At 36.9% G+C, this 21,254-nt stretch overlaps 4 non-coding genes across 4 annotated transcripts; all 4 read right to left on the bottom strand.

The window, feature by feature from the left end:
- Positions 1-3,116: 3,116 nt before the first annotated feature.
- Positions 3,117-3,331, bottom strand: LOC133570305 (small nucleolar RNA U3). The gene has a single exon (XR_009810082.2). It is a non-coding gene; the product is annotated as a small nucleolar RNA U3 (small nucleolar RNA).
- Positions 3,332-7,100: 3,769 nt separating this feature from the next.
- LOC133570316 (U5 spliceosomal RNA) lies at positions 7,101-7,214 on the bottom strand. Its single transcript, XR_009810092.1, has one exon. It is a non-coding gene; the product is annotated as a U5 spliceosomal RNA (small nuclear RNA).
- A 4,340-nt stretch (positions 7,215-11,554) lies between these two features.
- Positions 11,555-11,668, bottom strand: LOC133570317 (U5 spliceosomal RNA). Its single transcript, XR_009810093.1, has one exon. It is a non-coding gene; the product is annotated as a U5 spliceosomal RNA (small nuclear RNA).
- Positions 11,669-19,166: 7,498 nt separating this feature from the next.
- LOC133570419 (small nucleolar RNA U3) lies at positions 19,167-19,381 on the bottom strand. The gene has a single exon (XR_009810186.2). It is a non-coding gene; the product is annotated as a small nucleolar RNA U3 (small nucleolar RNA).
- Between the last annotated feature and the right edge of the window lie 1,873 nt (positions 19,382-21,254).

Here is a 21,254-nt window from a genome sequence, read left to right as displayed (position 1 = left end):
TCTCGATCTACATTATTTACAACCAAGCAAAACACAATGAAAGTGCAACAAACACGGCGAAATATGAACGTGAAGAGTAAAAAAATATATATATATGGAAAATGCTCATTCTGGCAATACATGTCCAGTAGTCCAAGGAAGTACAGCATTAAAAACATTATATATATATTATATTTTGGGTTAAAATCTCTATTTTGTGTTGTGACTTGCTACATTTTTTGCCTTTCTTTTTAAATAAAAATGGGTCAAAATTGAAACAAAACATCATAGATGTTAGTATATCTAATACTATTCACATTAACAGATACATTGACTTAATAGATGTGTTTCAGTAACTCCTTAGTAATAGTCAGCTAACATATATTTCTTTATCTAATTTTTTTCAGGTTCATAATATATATATATCTATATTATTGAAATTAAGGGGTACACTGGAAATAAAAGGCCCAGAGATCTATTCCAAATATTCTAAAAAAACAACAATATTTACAAGGATAAGGAAGCCTAACAATGTTGCCAAGACAAGAGAAACAAAATTGATGACATATAATTATAAACATGGGAGGAGCTAACATAAGGTTAACATTAGAGAAAGATGTGAGTCAAGATTAACAATAATATTAGTAGAGGAGTGACATTCAGGAATTAATCAAGTTTTTTGACTGGTTCTATTAAGTGAACGATGAGAACCGATTCGTAGTTGCAGGCCATTCTTTTGGGAGCCTTTTTTTATGTGCGTCAACAATTACCCATGCATGCGTGCAAACTGACTGTACGAAACCATGAGCCTGAGTCATCAAAAATGTAGCAACTTTTGGATTCACTCTTCTGGTTCATTGTTCTGATGAGGACAAGTAAAGTAGTTCAAGCGTAGACACACCAGGTAGGGTAGTACACTTTTGAAATTCATTAAAATGTATTATATCCTTATTTTAATTATTGTTTTATTTATACTTTTATACACATTTTATCCTTACATTTTTGTCTATTTTTTGTTTGTATTGTCAAAATGCTCTTTAGCTTAAAATTTTTTTAGGTAAGGGAAAATTCTAAGTAGTGACATTACTGTCAAAGTATGGAGATATGGCACCACCTTATGGAGTGTTTACTATGATAACACAGCAAAAATACAACTAAACTCATTAGATCTGATTAATGCCCACGAATAGAGTGACATAAAATATATATATTTATAATATGCTATATACTAACTGGCCAGTCTTTGAAAGGAACGTCTACTTAAAGGGGAACATTATCACCAGACCTATGTACGCGTCAATATATACCTTGATGTTGCAGAAAAAAGACCATATATTTTTTAACCGATGTCCGAACTCTAAATGGGTGAATTTTGGCGAATTAAACGCCTTTCTATTATTCGCTCTCGGAGCGATGACGTCACGTTGTGACGTCACATCGGGAAGCAATCCGCCATTTTCTCAAACACATTACAAACACCGAGTCAAATCAGCTTTGTTATTTTCCGTTTTTTTCGACTGTTTTCCGTACCTTGGAGACATCATGCCTCGTCGGTGTGTTGTCGGAAGGGTGTAACAACACGAACAGGGACGGATTCAAGTTGCACCAGTGGCCCAAAGATGCGAAAGTGGCAAGAAATTGGACGTTTGTTCCACACACTTTACCGACGAAAGCTATGCTACGACAGAGATGGCAAGAATGTGTGGATATCCTGCGACACTCAAAGCAGATGCATTTCCAACTGGACTGGACAGATCAGCTTTCAGGAAAAGAGCGCGGATGAGGGTATGTCTACAGAATATATTAATTGATGAAAACTGGGCTGTCTGCACTCTCAAAGTGCATGTTGTTGCCAAATGTATTTCATATGCTGTAAACCTAGTTCATAGTTGTTAGTTTCCTTTAATGCCAAACAAACACATACCAATCGTTGGTTAGAAGGCGATCGCCGAATTCGTCCTCGCTTTCTCCCGTGTCGCTGGTTGTCGTGTCGTTTTCGTCGTTTTCGCTTGCATACGGTTCAAACCGATATGGCTCAATAGCTTCAGTTTTTTCTTCAATTTCGTTTTCGCTACCAGCCTCCACACTACAACCATCCGTTTCAATAATCGCTGAAATCCGAGTCTGAATCCGAGCTAATGTCCCTATATCTTGCTGTTCTATCCGCCATGTTTGTTTGTATTGGCATCACTGTGTGACGTCACAGGAAAATGGACGGGTGTATATAACGATGGTTAAAATTAGGCACTTTGAAGCTTTTTTTAGGGATATTGCGTGATGGGTAAAATTTTGAAAAAAACTTCGAAAAATAAAATAAGCCATTGGGAACTGATTTTTAATGGTTTTAACCCTTCTGAAATTGTGATAATGTTCCCCTTTAAGATCTGGTGTTGTGTCGAATTTTGCGAGGTGGCGACTTGTCCAAGGTGTACCCCGCCTTCCGCCCGTGTGCAGCTGGGACAGGCTCCAGCACCCCCTGCGATCCCAGAATGGACAAGTGGTAGAAAATGGATGGATGGGTATCCAGTTACATTCACAGGCAACGCCATAGCACCTTTAAAATGGCAAAAGAATTTAGCAGGGCATCTTCTCGCTTTATTATTTGAAGTATTGGAGCAAAGGATTAGGGGAACTAGCTAAAACACAAATATTTAAGTTTCTTTTTTTCTTTTTTGATCTTTCTTGACATTCACGTTAAATTATGTCGGGGAGTTTGAACAATTAGTTGCCACCAATTCCTGGTCGCACCAGGTTAACACATGGTTTTAAGGTGACATAATCAATTTAACTAATGGTATCCACAGGCAACACCATAGCACCTTCAAAATGTCCACAGATTTTAGCCGAGTATCTTGTCGCTTTAGTTTACTATTTGGTGGGTTGGACGCAAAGGATTATGGGAATTAGCCAAAACACAAAATGCATCGGTTTAATTTTTTCCTTTTTTTCTTTCTTAACATACACGTTCTAACAAGTGTGGGTGTTTGTCGGATTAGTTGCCACCATTCATAAGAAGACTAGTCTTCTCATTTCACTCTGAGAATGCTTTAATAAAAGTAACACCTTAGCAGCCAACGTCAAACAGAGCAAATATAGCCATTACGTTTTTGACTACAATCTTATTAAACATGAAGTTAACCACTCTGAATATATTCCTCCCATCAAAGCCTCATTAAGAAGCAAAGAACAATCATCAATGACAAAGAACACATGACAGAATCATAATTCTATGTCAGCTTCATGTTCAGGAAGAAACATTTAATCTCATCATCATGGTTAGCAAAACCTTATACTTTAGAAACACATTTCTCAAAGTAATAACTTTAGAAATGATCCCTGATAGTATAGTCTTGACTTTCAAGCAATTTCTAACAGGAAGTCATCTACTAGACTACTATTTTCACTCAGAGGATGCACTCATTTTGGCAGATATGTCCAGCCATCAATGCACCTTCTTCTGCTTATCTAAAGTTGGGTCAGGGGGGCAGCAGCCTAAGCAGAGAAGCCCAGACTTCTCTCTACCCAAAAATTGCATTTGGTGCAGCTCTAGTTGGGAATGTGTTCATTCGAAAGCACCTTATCAACCAACAGTCAAGAAAGTAGATACAACTAATAGCCATAGATATTTGATGTTTTTCTTATTAAACTTGTGTATGCTGACAGGTCAGTCAACCACTCTGGACAAATTCCTTCCAGCAAAGCTTCGTTAAGACGCAAACAACGATTCTCAATGAGTCTGAGAGAGAACATATGATATAATCATTATTCTATGTCAGTTTCACATTCAGTAAAAAAAATATCTAATCTCATTATCATTTCTAAAGTTCTACTGTTTTGAATTTAGAAACTAAAACAGTTCAAATAAATGTACTTCCACCCAATGACGACAAATCAAGTGGATCGTAAGAAGTTTAAAAAGGAGTAACAAACAGAACTTGTCAATCTACCAATAAAGTGAAGCACACAACTCTGATGAATCTAATCACTCTCACTAATTTCTATAACATGTGAGTCTAATTGTTTAAAAAGTACATTTATATATTGGAACTATACAAGAATGCTAACACAGGAGGATACATGCCGGGTGAATTAGCATCAGAAAAATGATCAATGGTAGCTTTTTAAAACATAATTTTGCCGTCACAGCTAATTTAACCACTCTGAACATATTCCTTCCACCAACACTTCCTGAAGAAGTCAATTACAATCATTAATGACAGAGAACATATGACATAACCTTTATTTTGGTGCATTTGATATATATTTTTTTTATTTAAAAATATATACATATTTATAGACAAAACGGTGAGTATGTTCAGCTTTTTCTTATTACATCCTGATTTTTTGGTCAGTTTTCTTAGATTGTTACTGTTGTTTTTTTTTTTAGATAGCTATAGTATTATTAGACAATACCCAATGTACTCATTTTTAGCAGACACGTTTGCACAAAGTATCAGTATCGGATTATTATGCCTGACAACAGCCTGAATCTTACTTGGTATTGGCTCTGAAAAAAAATCAGTGGTATCGCACTTCACTAATGTGAATGCTGAACAAAATGTTATTTAACGATGTAAACATGTATTTAATTGAGTGACACTTGCAGCCTTTATGTTTCCACATTTTTTCATCCTATTTATTGTTTTTTCTTTTTTTTTTGTATAGTTGACATTTTTTATTTGGTTCTTGAAACAAATAAGCTTTAAAGAGGAATGATCCACAAAGTCTTTTTTTAATCATTATTATTCGTTTCAATGCCGCAGAACACACTTTTAAATGATAAACATCTACACTGTGTGGCTAACTTGCTAACTGCAAGTTGGAATTCCACACCGAACATGACATTAGATCCACTTTCTAATGTGGTCTAGTAGAAATACGCCTTTGCAAGTTTGCAAACATAATAATATTGCATTTTGAGTGAAATTATTAGAGAGCCACTGCATTTTTTATGATTTAATTTATCATTATAGTTTTATGTTTCACAATTATTTTCACATTCACGCCAACATTCTGACAAATAGTTTGCATTTAATGTTTCTAAATGATGACATAAGATACTAAAGTTATGTTTAAACAACAAACTAAATTAAGTTAAAAAATATATATATATATTTTCAGTCAAATAACATTTTAATTTGCTTGCCCTTGACATTTAAATATGTGTCTGTTTATTATATTTATATAATATTTGAAATCTGTGTAGCCCCTGCGATGAGATGGCGACTTGTCCAGGGTGTACCCCGCCTTCCGCCAGAGTGCAGCTGGGATAGGCTCCAGCACCCCCTAACTAACACTACTACTTAAAATATGCATACTATAAATAATAATTTTACATTGTTCTTGTATTATATTGTTTATGTTAAATAGGGAGTGAGTGAGAGGGGTTGGGATATTATAAGCAATTGCTTCATCCAACCCCTTTTCAAGCCATGCATAAATGTCTCTGCCAAAATGTAAAAAAAAAATTAAAAAAAATGTGTGCTGTTGTATTGTGCAGGTTTGAAATAAATACTTCAATCAAATAATAAGAATAACAGATTTAATGTATGTGTGTTATATTTATCACTGTTCTTTTTACATTCACGCCAACATTATAAAAAACAATTACCGTATTTTTCGGAGTATAAGTCGCACCTGCCGAAAATGCATAGTAAAGAAGGAAAAAAAACATATAAATCGCACTGGAGCCTGGCCAAACTATGAAAAAAACTGCGACTTATAGTCCGAAAAATACGGTAGCATTTAATATTTTTCAATAATGACATCATTCACCAAAAATGATGTTTAAAAAACAAACTAAATGAAGTTTGAACAATTTTCATTTTCTCTTCATTTAAATTACATTTTAATTTGCTTGACCTTGACATTTCAATATTTGTCTGTTTATTTATGTAATACTAGAATACAGTAGGCCAGGGGTCGGCAACCCAAAATGTTGAAAGAGCCTTATTGGACCAAAAATACAAAAACAAATCTGTTAAAAGCCATATTACATACAGATAGTGTGTCATGAGATATAAATTGAATTAATATGACTTAAAGGAAACTAAATGAGCTCAAATATAGCTACAAATGAGGCATAATTATGCAATATATACATATAGCTAGCCTAAATAGCATGTTAGCATCGATTAGCTCGCAGTCATGCAGTGACCAAATATGTCTGATTAGCACTCCACACAAGTCAATAACATCAACAAAACTCACCTTTGTGGATTCATGCACAACGTTAAAAGTTTGGTGGACAACACGAGACAGAAAAATAAGTGGCATAAAACACGTCCTAGAAAGTCGCAGACAGATATACATGTAAACAAACTAAGGTGAGTTCAAGGACTGCCAAAATTAGTAGGACAAAACGGCGCTCAACAAATACTCGAATCAGTGAAGCATGTTTAATATAAACAGTGTGCTTTATAACAATTAGGGAGGTTTGTGTCATGTTTGTCCTCCTACAGAAACCATATTAAAACAAAAAATATATTTTTTCCCCTCAACTTTTTCCATTTTTCATACATTTTTGAAAAAACTCCAGAGAGCCACTAGGGCGGCGCTAAAGAGCCGCATGCGGCTCTAGAGCCGCGGGTTGCCGACCCCTGCAGTAGGCTATATCGTATAAAGCTAAAATTGGTCCATTTAAATAGCTACACAATGAAACTACTGACGTCTTCTGTGACATAACAGGCTTTAAAGAGCCCCGGAAGCATAGGAATACGACTGTCGTAAACTGTGTTGCTGGGTTACTATGACCCCTGATGCACATGGTTGTACATTGCACGGTAGGTACCCCGTTGTGTTTATTTGTACATATATTTTTAAGTCTTGTATCATGTACAATTGCTCACACTGGGACAGCTGACTAGCGTGTACTGCTGACTTTATAGAACATGTGCATCCGCGACAGCTATCACTGCTCAAATTGTTAACTTTAGAGTTAACATTAAATTTCACATGTCAAAACTTCTTTAGAGCATTCACAAGTTGGCCTTTTGGTATGTAACAGTCATGGCTGTTGGTACGTTCGTATCCTTCCTTGGATATAGTATTTGTGACGTCACCACAGTATCATGCAAAATATATACTAGTTGCTCGTTTTGTTGATTTAGACACGTAAAGGAAGCCCCGCTTTCGCAGGGCATCAAAAAATTGAGTTATACTCTTGTTGTTCCTCCCCACGGAAATCTTTAGTAAAAGGCGAAAGATTTATGCGATCTGAAGAGAAACAAGAGTGATCTGACATTACAGAGTACTTTGGCTGACGCCATTCCCGGCCACAACAAAGTAACACACGGTCCTGAAGTGGCCCACTTTATTTACCTAACAAACACTGATGTTATCCATTCACATTCACAGTCAACGCCGTGTCACCTTAAATCACCACATTTTAGCCGCTTAACTTCGAGCCCTATTTTTACTATTTGGTGGGTTGGACGCAAAGGATTCTGGGAATTAGCCTACACCCAATAGGCATCGCTTAAATGGGCTTTTTTTTTTAAAATTTAAAAATAGACCTCTTATAGCATGTATGGATGTTTTAGTGCCACCTATAATTGTTTGTATGTGTTAACATACTTAAATAGTCGTAGTATTTGTTGTTAGCGTTTAATAAGCAGACATAATAAACATCTGATGGATCGCGTCCATCAGTAATGACAGGAACATGTCACTGTAGGTTCGCCATCTGAAAAGAGTCTACTCATACAGCTCTCAATCGACTCCTCAAATTTAATAATTTGTTTAAAATTATTTCTTATCAAATTAAGTTTGAAATTAGTTTCTAATGTAAATACACAAATATTATCAAATACATGTGTTGAATTGGCTTTATGTATATGTTCAACATGGAATAGACAGCAACAAAAAAAATAAATTTAAAACACAAAAATAAACACTACTATTTACTCAGCATGGACTGTCGTAGGAGTGCCCACACAACGCAGGGAGGCGCTAAAACCCCACATATATAAACATATATATTTTTATATATTTTTCAATGCAAATATTGAGAGAGCTGAAATTGGAAGTTATATATAACGTTCTCTGACGCTCCAACAAAGTCGTGTATTATTCCTTTTGTTTTTTTCCACTTCATTTTAGTTCCTAAATGCTGATGTCTGTTTTAACCACTTGCGTGTAAAGTACAAATGAATATTTTCTCTATTGTTTTCAGGGACTGGCTTTCCACTTGTGGCCAAATAAATATAGCAAACTACAACTCACTATAACGCTGAATTAGTGGGAGCCCTGGGCTTGTTTCTTTGCAATGAGATCCCCAGCAGGTTGATGATAGTGTATACCAGTGGTTCTCAAATGGGGGTACGCGCAACCCTGGGGGTACTTGAAGGTATGCCAAGGGGTACGTGAGATTTTTTTTTAATATTCTAAAAATAGCAACAATTCAAAAATCCTTTATAAATATAAATAAAAACCTATCTTTTTTTCCAAATAGTTCAAGAAAGACCACTACAAATGACCAATATTTTGCACTGTAATACAATTTAATAAATCAGAAACTGATGACATAGTGCTGTATTTTACTTCTTTATCTCTTTTTTTCAACCAAAAATGCTTTGCTCTGATTAGGGGGTACTTGAATTAAAAAAAATGTCACAAGGGTTACATCACTGAAAAAAGGTTGAGAACCACTGGTGTATACCATCAACCTGCCGGGGAAATAAGCAGATGGAAATCAGCCTTTGGCTACAATCTGTCACATTTATATTTTACATTGTATCATGTCACAAAGTTATAACATATATAACAAATGGCAACTTCCTATGAGGAGTTTTATTGTACATCTATAAACAAGCTTATTGGTGTGTCTAGTGGGACAGGCGAAGGTTAAGTCGTAGAAAATGCAGTCATTTATAAATTATTTAATGTTTCTCTGTGGCCGAGTAGCAAATGTGTCACAGACCGGTACTAGTCATGGAACCGAGGTTGGGGAACACTGTCTTAGATAATGGTGGTTCATATCTAAAACTGCCACTGCCTGGGTTAGTTTAATTTTAACTTTTCTAAATCACTTAGAATCAAAACAAATATTTCAAGTACATAGTATTTATTCAATCAGTTGACATTGTCCCGAATTTATTTTTAAGTCTCGCCCCCTTCCTGATATATATATATATATATATATATATATATATATATATATATATATATATATATATATATATATATATATATATATATATATATATATATATATTATAGTGTTGATCATTTATGAAGAACAGAGTTCCTCTATACTTGAATGCAGGTCTTTTTTTAATAGACTTGATCTTACAAACATGATCTTTAAAATGCGATGGCCAGCAGTTGATCTTCACACAAACATTGAATTCTGATCAGGAAAATTCAAGTTATTGAGCTAAAGTTTTAATAGATGAAGTTCAGCTTTTCAAGCAGTTTTACTTTAGTTTTAATTGGACCCTTTGGACATTTTAAGTGTTTTATTGCACTGATGCTGCAGGTTTGATCTTCAATTGTTCTTCTTTTTCACAGAAAAGTGGCTTTGATAACTAAGAAGATGACATTAGCACTAACTGCTCAGCATCTGGCAGCATCTTTATTAAGACAAGGAGGGGAAAAGCAGCTGCAATCCAGGAAAGTACAGGAGGTAATATTACTATTATTCAACAAAATAAAGGAGTGATAATATAATTTAAAACACATGTAGTTTCTGCGATTTTTAAAGAAAATGAACATTGTGACTGCTGAACAAATGTTAATTATGGATGTGTACATTTGTTATTTAACTGAGTGACACTTGCAACCTTTGTTTTTCCACATATTTTTCCCCATGTGTATCCTATTGATAGCATCATATGACTTGATTACGAGGTTTGTTGGTTATTTCACGTTTTTGGTTTGTTTTTTTTAATTAATGAACTTTAAAAATAGAATATCCACAATATCTTGTTTTATTATTATTTGCTTCAATGCTGCAGAACGCACTTATTATGAGAAACAGTTTCACGGTGTGGCTAATTTAGGAACTGCAAGTAGGAAATATACACCGAAACATGTCATTAGATACACTTTCTAATGTGGCCTAGTGGAAATTAGCCTTTACAAAGATAATAATGTTGCATTCAGACATTGTTAGAGCGCAACTGCATTTTTTAACACTTTAACTCATCATTATAGTGATAAAGTCTTAGAAAGTATGCAGTTTTGTATTATTATACTAATAGCACAACTACTTGAAATATGAATAATATTTTGTATTCATAATAGTAACACATTTAATGTATATGTTTTATATTTTTCACAATTATTTACACATTCACACCAACATTCTAAAGCATGTATTGTCTGTGTTATGATGTAAATGAGGTGTGGTTGTAATACATAATAAGTATGTGTCAATGAAAGAGCATTTATGACTTTTCTTAATTTGATTACATGCTATAGTATGATTTTACTGTTCTAGTTTTATTCCATGATTTTTGTATCCTTTTAATTTAGGTAGCCAGGGACTGTAGCTGGAAATGAGCTATTTAGCTATAATCTGGTACAGAACATATCTGTCTCTGAGCTTATTAATGTTTCTGTGCATTGTCCCTTCAAATAAAGACTAAACTAAACTAAACCAACATTCTAAAGAATAGTTTGCATTTAATGTTTATAAATAATGACATCATCCACCAAAATTATGTTTAAAGAACAAACTAAATGAAGTGTGAAAAAGTATAATTTCTCTTCAGTCAAAGAACATTTTAATTTGCTTGCCCTTGACATTGCAATATTTGTTATTATATATATATATGTCATATTTGAACACAGTATATCGTATAAAGTTAAAATGGGTCAATTTTAATAGCTACAGTGTTCCTAAACCACCGGGCCGCGGATCGATTGGTACCGGGCCGCACAAGAAATTAACAAAAATACAAATAAATTATTTTTTTTATTAAATCAACATAAAAAACACAAGATACACTTACAATTAGTGCACCAACCCCAAAAACCTCCCTCTCCCACAAAAGGGTAGTTTCTTTCTGTAATTAATATTTCTGGTTCCTACATTATATATCAATACAGTCAGCGGGGATACGGTCCGTAAGCACACATGATTGTATTTTCTTATGAAACTACTGACGTCTTCTGTGACATAATAGGCTTTATGGGCCCCGGAAGCACCCGTAGTGAAGACTATGAATACGACTGTCGTAAACTGTGTTGCTGGGTTACTATGACCCCTGGTGCACATGGTTGTACATTGCACGGTAGGTACCCCGTTGTGTTTATTTGCACATATATTTTTAAGTCTTCTTGTATCATGTAACATTGCGCACGCTGGGAAAGCTGGCTTTATAGAGCATGTGCATCTGCGACAGCTATCAGTGCTTTACGGTACGCATGTTGTTCACTTCAGAGTTGGCGTTTTACTTTTCATGTTTAACTTCTTTAGAGCAATCAAAAGTTGGATTTTAAGTATGTAGCAGTCATGGCTGTTTAAATGTCTCAGCCGCATGATAATTACTAGTACAGACGTCATAACAATTCAAACACATGCCGGTCATAAGAAGTAAGGCATTGGTTATTTTCTTTAACAAGTAAAGGAAGCCCCGCTTTCGCAGGGCATCAAAAAATTGAGTTATACTCTTGTTGTTCCTCCCCACGGAAATCTTTAGTAAAAGGCGAAAGATTTATGCGATCTGAAGAGAAACAAGAGTGATCTGACATTACAGAGTACTTTGGCTGACGCCATTCCCGGCCACAACAAAGTAACACACGGTCCTGAGGTGGCCCACTTTATTTACCTAACAAACACTGATGTTATCCATTCACATTCACAGTCAACGCCGTGTCACCTTAAATCACCACATTTTAGCCGCTTAACTTCGAGCCCTATTTTTACTATTTGGTGGGTTGGACGCAAAGGATTCTGGGTATTAACCAACACCCAATAGGCATCGGTTAAATGTGCTTTTTTAAATTTATTTCAAAATAGACCTATTATAGCATGTATGGATGTTTTAGTGCCACCTATAATCGTTTGTATGTGTTAACATACTTAAATAGTCGTAGTATTTGTTGTTAGCGTTTAATAAGCAGACATAATAAACATCTGATGGATCGCGTCCATCAGTAATGACAGGAACAACAAGACGTCACTGTAGGTTCGCCATCCGAAAAGAGTCTACTCATACAGCTCTCAATCGACTCCTCAAATGTTTGTTTAAAATGATTTCTTACAACATTACGTTTAAAATGAGTTTTTACTGTATCAAATTAATGTGTTAAAATGGCTTTATGAATATGCTCAACATGGAATAGACAGCAACAAAAAAATAATAATTATAAACACAAAAACAAACTCTTTACTAAGACACTTATTTTCTGAACTCGACATGGACTGTCGTAGGAGTGTCCACACAACACAGGGGCGCGCTAAATCCCCACATAGATCAACATATATATTTTGTATATATTTCAGATAGCTGAAAATTGAAGTTATGTATAACGTTCTCTGAAGCTCTATAATGTATTTCCTTTTCTTCTTTCACCTCATTTTAGTTCCTAAATGCTGATGTTTGTTTTTTACACTTAAACATTTGCCACTGACCGAGTTAAGTCACTTTCAACTTTTTCAAGTATTTTATAATCAAGACAAATATTAAGTAAAAAGTATTTCTTTACTCAGCTGACATTGTCCAGGATTCACTTTTAAGTCGAGACCCTGCCTGAGATTTTTTCTTTAAAAAGTGTTGATCATTTATGCAGAACAGAGTTCCTCTACACTTTAATGCAAGTATTCTTTTTTTAAAAGGGGAACATTATCACCAGACCTATGTAAGCGTCAATATATACCTTGATGTTGCAGAAAAAAGACCATATATTTTTTTAACCGATTTCCGAATTCTAAATGGGTGAATTTTGGCGAATTAAATGCCTTTCTAATATTCACTCTCGGAGCGATGACGTCACAATGTGACGTCGCATCGGGAAGCAATCCACCATTTTCTCAAACACCGAGTCAAATCAGCTCTGTTATTTTCCGTTTTTTCGACTGTTTTCCGTGCCTTGGAGACATCATGCCTCGTCGGTGTGTTGTCGGAGGGTGTAACAACACGAACAGGGACGGATTCAAGTTGCACCAGTGGCCCAAAGATGCGAAAGTGGCAAGAAATTGGACGTTTGTTCCGCACACTTTACCGACGAAAGCTATGCTACGACAGAGATGGCAAGAATGTGTGGATATCCTGCGACACTCAAAGCAGATGCATTTCCAACGATAAAGTCAAAGAAATCTGTCGCCAGACCCCCATTGAATCTGGCAGAGTGTGTGAGCAATTCAGGGACAAAGGACCTCAGTAGCACGGCAAGCAATGGCGGCAGTTTGTTCCCGCAGACGAGCGAGCTAAACCCCCTGGATGTCTTGGCTCACACCGTCCCGAAGATGATCAAGAGAAGAATATCGACCCTAGCTTCCCTGGCCTGCTGACATGAGGGTATGTCTACAGAATATATTGATGAAAATTGGGCTGTATGCACTCTCAAAGTGGATGTTGTTGCCAAATGTATTTCATATGCTGTAAACCTAGTTCATAGTTGTTAGTTTCCTTTAATGCCAAACAAACACATACCAATCGTTGGTTAGAAGGCGATCGCCGAATTCGTCCTCGCTTTCTCCCGTGTCGCTGGCTGTTGTGTCGTTTTCGCTTGCATACGGTTCAAACTGATATGGCTCAATAGCTTCAGTTTTTTCTTCAATTTCGTTTTCGCTACCTGCCTCCACACTACAACCATCCATTTCAATACATTCGTAATCTGTTGAATCGCTTAAGCCGCTGAAATCCGAGTCTGAATCCGAGCTAATGTCGCTATAGCTTGCTGTTCTTTCCGCCATGTTTGTTTGTGTTGGCATCACTATGTGACGTCACAGGAAAATGGACGGGTGGTTAAAATCAGGCACTTTGAAGCTTTTTTTAGGGATATTGCGTGATGGGTAAAATTTTGAAAAAAACTTCGAAAAATATAATAAGCCACTGGGAACTGATTTTTAATGGTTTTAACAATTCTGAAATTGTGATAATGTTCCCCTTTAATATACTTGATCTTACAAACATGATCTTTACAATGTGATGGCCTGCAGAGGATCTCCACACAAACATGGAATTCTGATCAGGAAGATTCAAGTTATTGAGCTAAAGTTTTAATAGATGAAGTTCAGCTTTTGAAGCAGTTTTACTTTAGTTTTAAATCAGTGGTTCTTAACCTTGTTGGAGGTACCGAACCCCACCGGTTTCATATGCGCATTCACCGAACCCTTCTTTAGTGAAAAATAAAATGTTATTTTTTTCCAAATTCAAGAAAAAGTCATATGTTTTTTAACTGGCGCACAAAATGAACCGTGCATGAACATCACCTTGTTTAAAGAACAAAACCAACACAATGCATGAACTCACAACAAATTACACACCTTACACACATTACCATGAATTGATTAACGTGGACCCCGACTTAAACAAGTTGAAAAACGTATTCGGGTGTTACCATTTAGTGGTCAATTGTACGGAATATGTACTACTGTGTCCTTTGCAATCTACGAGTAAAAGTTTCAATCGATCAATCAAAACCTGCAAATCAGATGGAACATTGTTTGGGGGTATCCATAATCAGGGGCGCCTGATTATGAAAATAATCTTTACAGGGCCCCCAACACAGTGTCATTATTTTTTCTGTATTATAATTTCATCATCATTAGGGGCCTCTCTGGGCCCCCTCCATCATGGGCCCCGAGAATCCGTCTCCTTTACCCCCCTTTTCGGCGCCCCTGTCCATAATACGCCGATAGGAAGAAGTTTTTATTTACGCGATAAGTCAGATGTGTCTTTACCTCGGTGGCGGAGGCTCCGCCGAACCCCTGAGGCCGACTCATCGAACCCCTAAGGTTCGATCGAACCCAGGTTAAGAACAACTGTTTTAAATAGACTCTTTGGACATTTTAAGTGTGTGCTTGCACTGATGCTGCAGGTTTGATCTTTAATTGTTCTTTTTTTAATCCAACAGTGGCTTTGATAACTAAGTAGATATCATCAGCAGTAACTGCTCAGCATCTGCTAGCATCTTTATTAAGATAATGAGGGGAAAGCAGCTGCAATGGAAGGAACAAGAGGTAATACTTATATTATTCTACAAAATAAAGGGATGAGAATATAATTTAAAAAAAAAAATGGTTTCTGTGATTTAAAGAAAATAAACATTGTGACTGCTGAACAAAGGGATGTACACATTTGTTATTTAACTGAGTGACACTTGCAGCCTTTGTGTTTCCACATACTTTTTCCATCTGCATCTTATTTATTGCATCATAGGACTTGATTACTAGGTTTGTTGGATAGTTCACATTTGTGATTTGGTTTTTGAAATAAATTAGCTTTGAAAATAAAATATACACAATGTTTTGTTTTATTATTACATTTGATTGGTATCACTCTCTACGTTTCCATGCATACACTAAATTGCTCTGATTTCTGAAATAGTTAAGTTTTCTGTATTTTCACACCTACATGTGAAGTCTCAGTGTCTATGCACTCTCTCTCATGTGACGTCACGTCCGGCTCATTAAATTAAATATGTGTGGTGGTCAAGCCAGCGTCTGTTCTCAATAGGTACTGGGCAACATTTACCCTTTTCCTGAATAAAAATGCCCTATGCTTGCGTTGTTTTCAGCTGTACGAACCGTTTAAATCATGAAATGGATAAACGTTTCTTCAGAGTTTCTCAAGAGGTCATCAAGAACGGCAAAAGAGTGCAAGATTTTATTAAAAAAGACGACAAAAGTACCATACACTCCAGTACAAGGGACCAGAGTCGAAGAAGGCACGAGTTTGTGGTGACCACTTTGTTAAAGGTTTGTTTGATACACGTTTAATGTCTACTGTTTCCAATTTAAGTATTATCTTGACATTATTTGTATTCCTTAAGACACATGTTGCTACGAGTGTTTCGTTAAGCACCAACTCCTTCCATCCATCCATTTTCTACCACTTATTCCCTTTGGGGTCGCGGGGGGCACTGGAGCCTATCTCAGCTACAATCGGGCGGAAGGCGCGGTACACCCTGGACAAGTCACCACCTCATCGCAGGGCCAACACAGATAGACAGACAACATTCACACTCACATTCACACACTAGGGCCAATTTAGTGTTGCCAATCAACCTATCCCCAGGTGCATGACTTTGGAAGTGGGAGGAAGCCGGACTACCCGGAGGGAACCCACGCAGTCACGGGGAGAACATGCAAACTCCACACAGAAAGATCCCGAGCCCGGGATTGAACCCAAGACTACTCAGGACCTTTGTATTGTGAGGCAGATGCACTAACCCCTCTTCCACCGTGCTGCCCCTAAGCACCAACTCAGTGAGTCTAAATAAAAGAAATCAAATATGAGCAAACCTAACAGAGTTAAGCTTTTACCAAAGGCACTGATCATAAATGAAGCTATAAGTTGACATTTATAGTTATATTTTGATAAAGACGGGGAACAACACGCATTCTTGTAAATGGGGCGTGCAACAGCAATGGCAGGCATCAAACATGACAGGAGACACAAAGTTTAATCATGAAATGCAACCTTACCTGAGGAAAAACGATGCCGATCAATGTGGGAGAGTCTTGATACCAATGTCCTTGATCCAGCCACACAAAACGAAGTTGTAGACCTCCGGGCTTTTCCAAGTCTCCATCTGTTTTGTCGTGTAGAATGATGTCTGTAGCACACAATAGTCCGACATATTTGACGACGAATTATCCTTTATCACGCGAAAAATATATATTTTTAATCAAGTATAGGGATCTATTCCATTGCATAGTTGGATTTTTTGATGCTTTTTGCAGGAATATATAGGCTCCTTGTCTACGCAGATAGTGCACGCGCTGCTTGCTATGCAACTGAGGGGTCTTTATTTCCTTTTAGCGCAGTTACATTTATTGCAGGATATATTTACCGCTAATGTATATCAATGGAGGTGTTTGGATGTTTTTAAGGGCTTTATAGGCAGAATTGAACGGCTCCCAAAGTAAGCTGACTTTTGATCGAATTTATTCAATATTTCGAATTGATTATAATCGTGCAGAAGGCGGGGTGCACCCTGGACAAGTCGCCACCTCATCGCAGGGCCAACACAGATAGACAGACACACATTCACACACGAGGGCCAATTTAGTGTTGCCAATCAACCTATCCCCAGGTGTATGTCTTTGGAGGTGGGAGGAAGCCGGAGTACCCGGAGGGAACCCACGCAGTCAAGGGGAGAACATGCAAACTCCACACAGAAAGATCCCGAGCCCGGGATTGAACTCAGGACTACTCAGGACCTTCGTATTGTGAGGCAGACGCACTAACCCAGGAGTCGGCAACCCAAAATGTTGAAAGAGCCATATTGGACCAAAAATACAAAAACAAATCTGTCTTGAGCCGCAAAAAATTAAAAGCCATATTACCTACAGATAGTGTGTCATGAGATACAAATTGAATTAAGATGACTTAAAGGAAACTAAATGACCTCAAATATACCTACAAACGAGGCATAATGATGCAATATTGGGGCGGCATGGCGTAGTGGGTAGAGCAACCGTGCCAGAAACCTGAGGGTTGCAGGTTCGCTCCCCGCCTCTTACCATTAAAAAAAAATCACTGCCGTTGTGTCCTTGGGCGGGACACTTCACCCTTTGCCCCCGGTGCCACTCACACCGGTGAATTGAATGATGAATGATAGGTGGTGGTCGGAGGGGCCGTTGGCGCAAATTGCAGCCACGCTTCCGTCAGTCTACCCCAGGGCAGCTGTGGCTATGAAAGTAGCTTACCACCACCAGGTGTGAATGAATGATGGGTTCTACATGTAAAGCGACTTTGGGTACTTAGAAAAGCGCTATATAAATCCCAGGTATTATTATTATTATTATAATATGTACATATAGCTAGCCTAAATAGCATGTTAGCATCGATTAGCTTGCAGTCATGCAGTGACCAAATATGTCTGATTAGCACTCCACACAAGTCAATAACATCAACAAAACTCACCTTTGTGCATTCATGCACATCGTTAAAAGTTTGGTGGACAAAATAAGACGGAAAAAGAAGTGGCATAAAACACGTCCTAGAAAGTCGGAGAAAGTTATATATGTAAACAAACTACGGTGAGTTCAAGGACCGCCAAAATTAGTAGGACAAAACGGCGCTCGCCAAATACTCGAATCAGTGAGGCATGTTTAATATAAACAGTGGGCTTTATAACAATTAGGGAGGTTTGCGTCATGTTTGTCCTCCTACGGAAACCATATTAAAACAAACAAACAAAAAAAATTCCCCTCATCTTTTTCCATTTTTCATACATTTTTGAAAAAGCTCCAGAGAGCCACTAGGGTGGCGCTAAAGAGCCGCATGCGGCTCTAGAGCCGCGGGTTGCCGACCCCTGCACTAACCCCTCTCCACCGTGCTGCCCCATCCGTCGTCATTTCTTTTACAATGATTACGAACAATGTGCAAAATAGTGCAGAATCCCTTTAAAGCCACAGACGAAGGAAAAAAAACATACAGATGGATGTAGCAATTTATCAATGATAAATATGATAAATGGGTTGTACTTGTATAGCGCTTTTCTACCTTCAAGGTACTCAAAGCGCTTTGACACTACTTCCACATTTACCCATTCACACACACATTCACACACTGATGGAGGGAGCTGCCATGCTAGGCGCTAACAAGCACCCATCAGGAGCAAGGGTGAAGTGTCTTGCTCAGGACACAACGGACATGACGAGGTTGGTACTAGGTGGGGATTGAACCAGGGACCCTCGGGTCGCGCACGGCCGCACGGCCACTCTTCCACTGCGCCACGCCGTCCAATGACCGTAAAGTTCTTAAATTTATTTTCATTCATCGTTTGATGGATTGGCGGGTTGACTATGGGCAAAGTCCTACAGTTGTAAAACATTTGTGATGCCTCTGGACATCACTTTGAATCTTTTTGGAGCCATTAAGGCCTTAATTTTATAATAATACACTTAATGAATTTATAATGTCCTGCCGACCACTAATGAGAGCAGGTTCGTCCATCATTTAATCTATCGTTATATTTATTGACAGTCACACTGTGTGAATAACTTCAAAATTAATTAAAGGTATCTAAATATACATTATTGTTAATTACAGCTAAGAAATATAACCACTCTGAACATACCCCTTCCATCAAAACCCCACTAGGGGGCGATGAACGTTCATCAATGACATCGAATGTATGATAGAATCATTATTCGATGTCAGCTTCACGTTCAGGAAGGGATATCTCATCTCTTCATCGTGGTTAGCGAGACCAAACACTTTAGAAACACATTTCTCAAGTCAAGAACTATAGAAATGATCCCTGAAAGTATAGTCTTAACCTTACATTGAATTTCAACGGCAGGTCATCTACAGGGCTACTTTTTTCACTTGGGGGCGCTCTTGCTGTTTACTCCTGTAAAATAACAGTTCATACACAAATAACAAAGCAGGTACATGTATGTCATTATTGACGGATTAGAACTCTTAAATGATTTATAATGATCTATAATGCTAGTGCATTGACGACCCAGAATGCATTGCGAGATCTGGCGTGCTATTACAGTGTTTTCTAATTGCTTACACACTAAATTTTAAATGTTCACACAGTTAACAAAGTCTACACAGTAAGCAAAACCACTGTGCAGTTTTCCCCCCATTTGCTTACACACAATTTTACTAACTGTGTGTCTTTTTTCAAAATGATTTACACACTTTTCCTAACACCACAATCAATTTTCTTAATTCCTAGATTATTTGCAAAATGACACTTCGGTCAAAACATATGCCCATTCATCAAAATAAAGCAAGCATTTGTAAAAATGCCGTTTTATTGTCATCTCACTCACACAGACTTCAAATGATAAGACACTATTTGATTTAGTTACCCAGAACAGTGATAAATACAAAACACATTTGTAAAAAACCCTATTTTACTACAAGAAATCACATGTTTGGGGCATTTTGCTCGACCTTTTTAACATATATGATGAATGATTACTGTAACTTGACAAAATATATTGGCAAAGCCACAGCAATCGTCATTGTTTACTTTGAAGTGGGCCTATATGTAAGGACCTAAAGCAAAAGTAAAAATAACCTGTAATCTTTTCAAAACAACTGCTCAACAATGATGCTGCAAACTAAAAATATATATTTTTACCAGTCAGGTAAAGTAACATATCACAGTAATCAACAATGACATGCAGGACAAATTAAAATCTGAGACAAATCAAAAGGTTTGCAAAAAAAATCTAGAGATAAAAATTACAAATGGAAAAAACAATATAGCTGTAGCACCCACTTGAAAGCTGTACTTTTAATTCGTCACCTGTGTGTATTTACACCTGGTAGATATGATTATCCAATGTGTTCAATTGTGTGGTCGTTACTTCCTTTGGATTGACCAGGAAGTAACTTCACAATCCTTATCTTTGTGTAAAGTGTAAAAATGTGTGTATCACAATCCTAGTGTGTGTGTAAAGTGTGAACATGTGTGTATCACACTCCTTATATGTGTGCAAGATGGGAAGGTGTGTATAAAGCATTGTGTGTAATATTTCGCAAAAACTGTGACGCAGAGTCTATGCCTAATATTAGGCAAATCTGCACAGTGGTTTTGTTTACTGTATGTAGACTTTGTTAACTGTGTCAACATTTAAAATGTAGTGTGTAAGCAATTGGGAAAAAAACTGTAATATTAGGCATAGACTCTGCTTCACAGTTTTTGCGAAATATTACACACACCTTCCCATCACGATTGTGATACACACATTTTCACATCTTGCACACACACACTAGGATTGTGATACACACATCTTTATCTCCAAATTTTTTTTCAAACCTTTTTATTTGTCTCAGATTTTAATTTGTACTGCATGTCATTGTTGACTACTGTGATATGTAATATGAAAAGATAACAGGATATTTTTACTTTCTCTTTAGGTCCTTACATATAGGCCCACTTTAAAGTAAACAATGACGATTGCTGTGGATTTGCCAATATAGTTTGTCAAGTTACAGTAATCATTCATCACATATGCTAAAAAGGTCGAGCAAAATGCCCCAAACATGTGATTTCTTATCGTAAAATAGGTTTTTTTTTACAAATGTGTTTTGTATTTATCACTGTTCTGGGTAACTCACTCCAATAGTGTCTTATCATTTGAAGTCTGTGTGAGTGAGATGACAATAAAACGGCATTTTTACCAA

Source organism: Nerophis lumbriciformis, linkage group LG27 (genome assembly GCF_033978685.3).
Source record: "Nerophis lumbriciformis linkage group LG27, RoL_Nlum_v2.1, whole genome shotgun sequence".
Classification (NCBI taxonomy): domain Eukaryota; kingdom Metazoa; phylum Chordata; class Actinopteri; order Syngnathiformes; family Syngnathidae; genus Nerophis; species Nerophis lumbriciformis.
The sequence above is the reverse complement of the archived record's forward strand: the minus strand, read 5'-3'. Positions and strand labels throughout refer to the sequence as shown.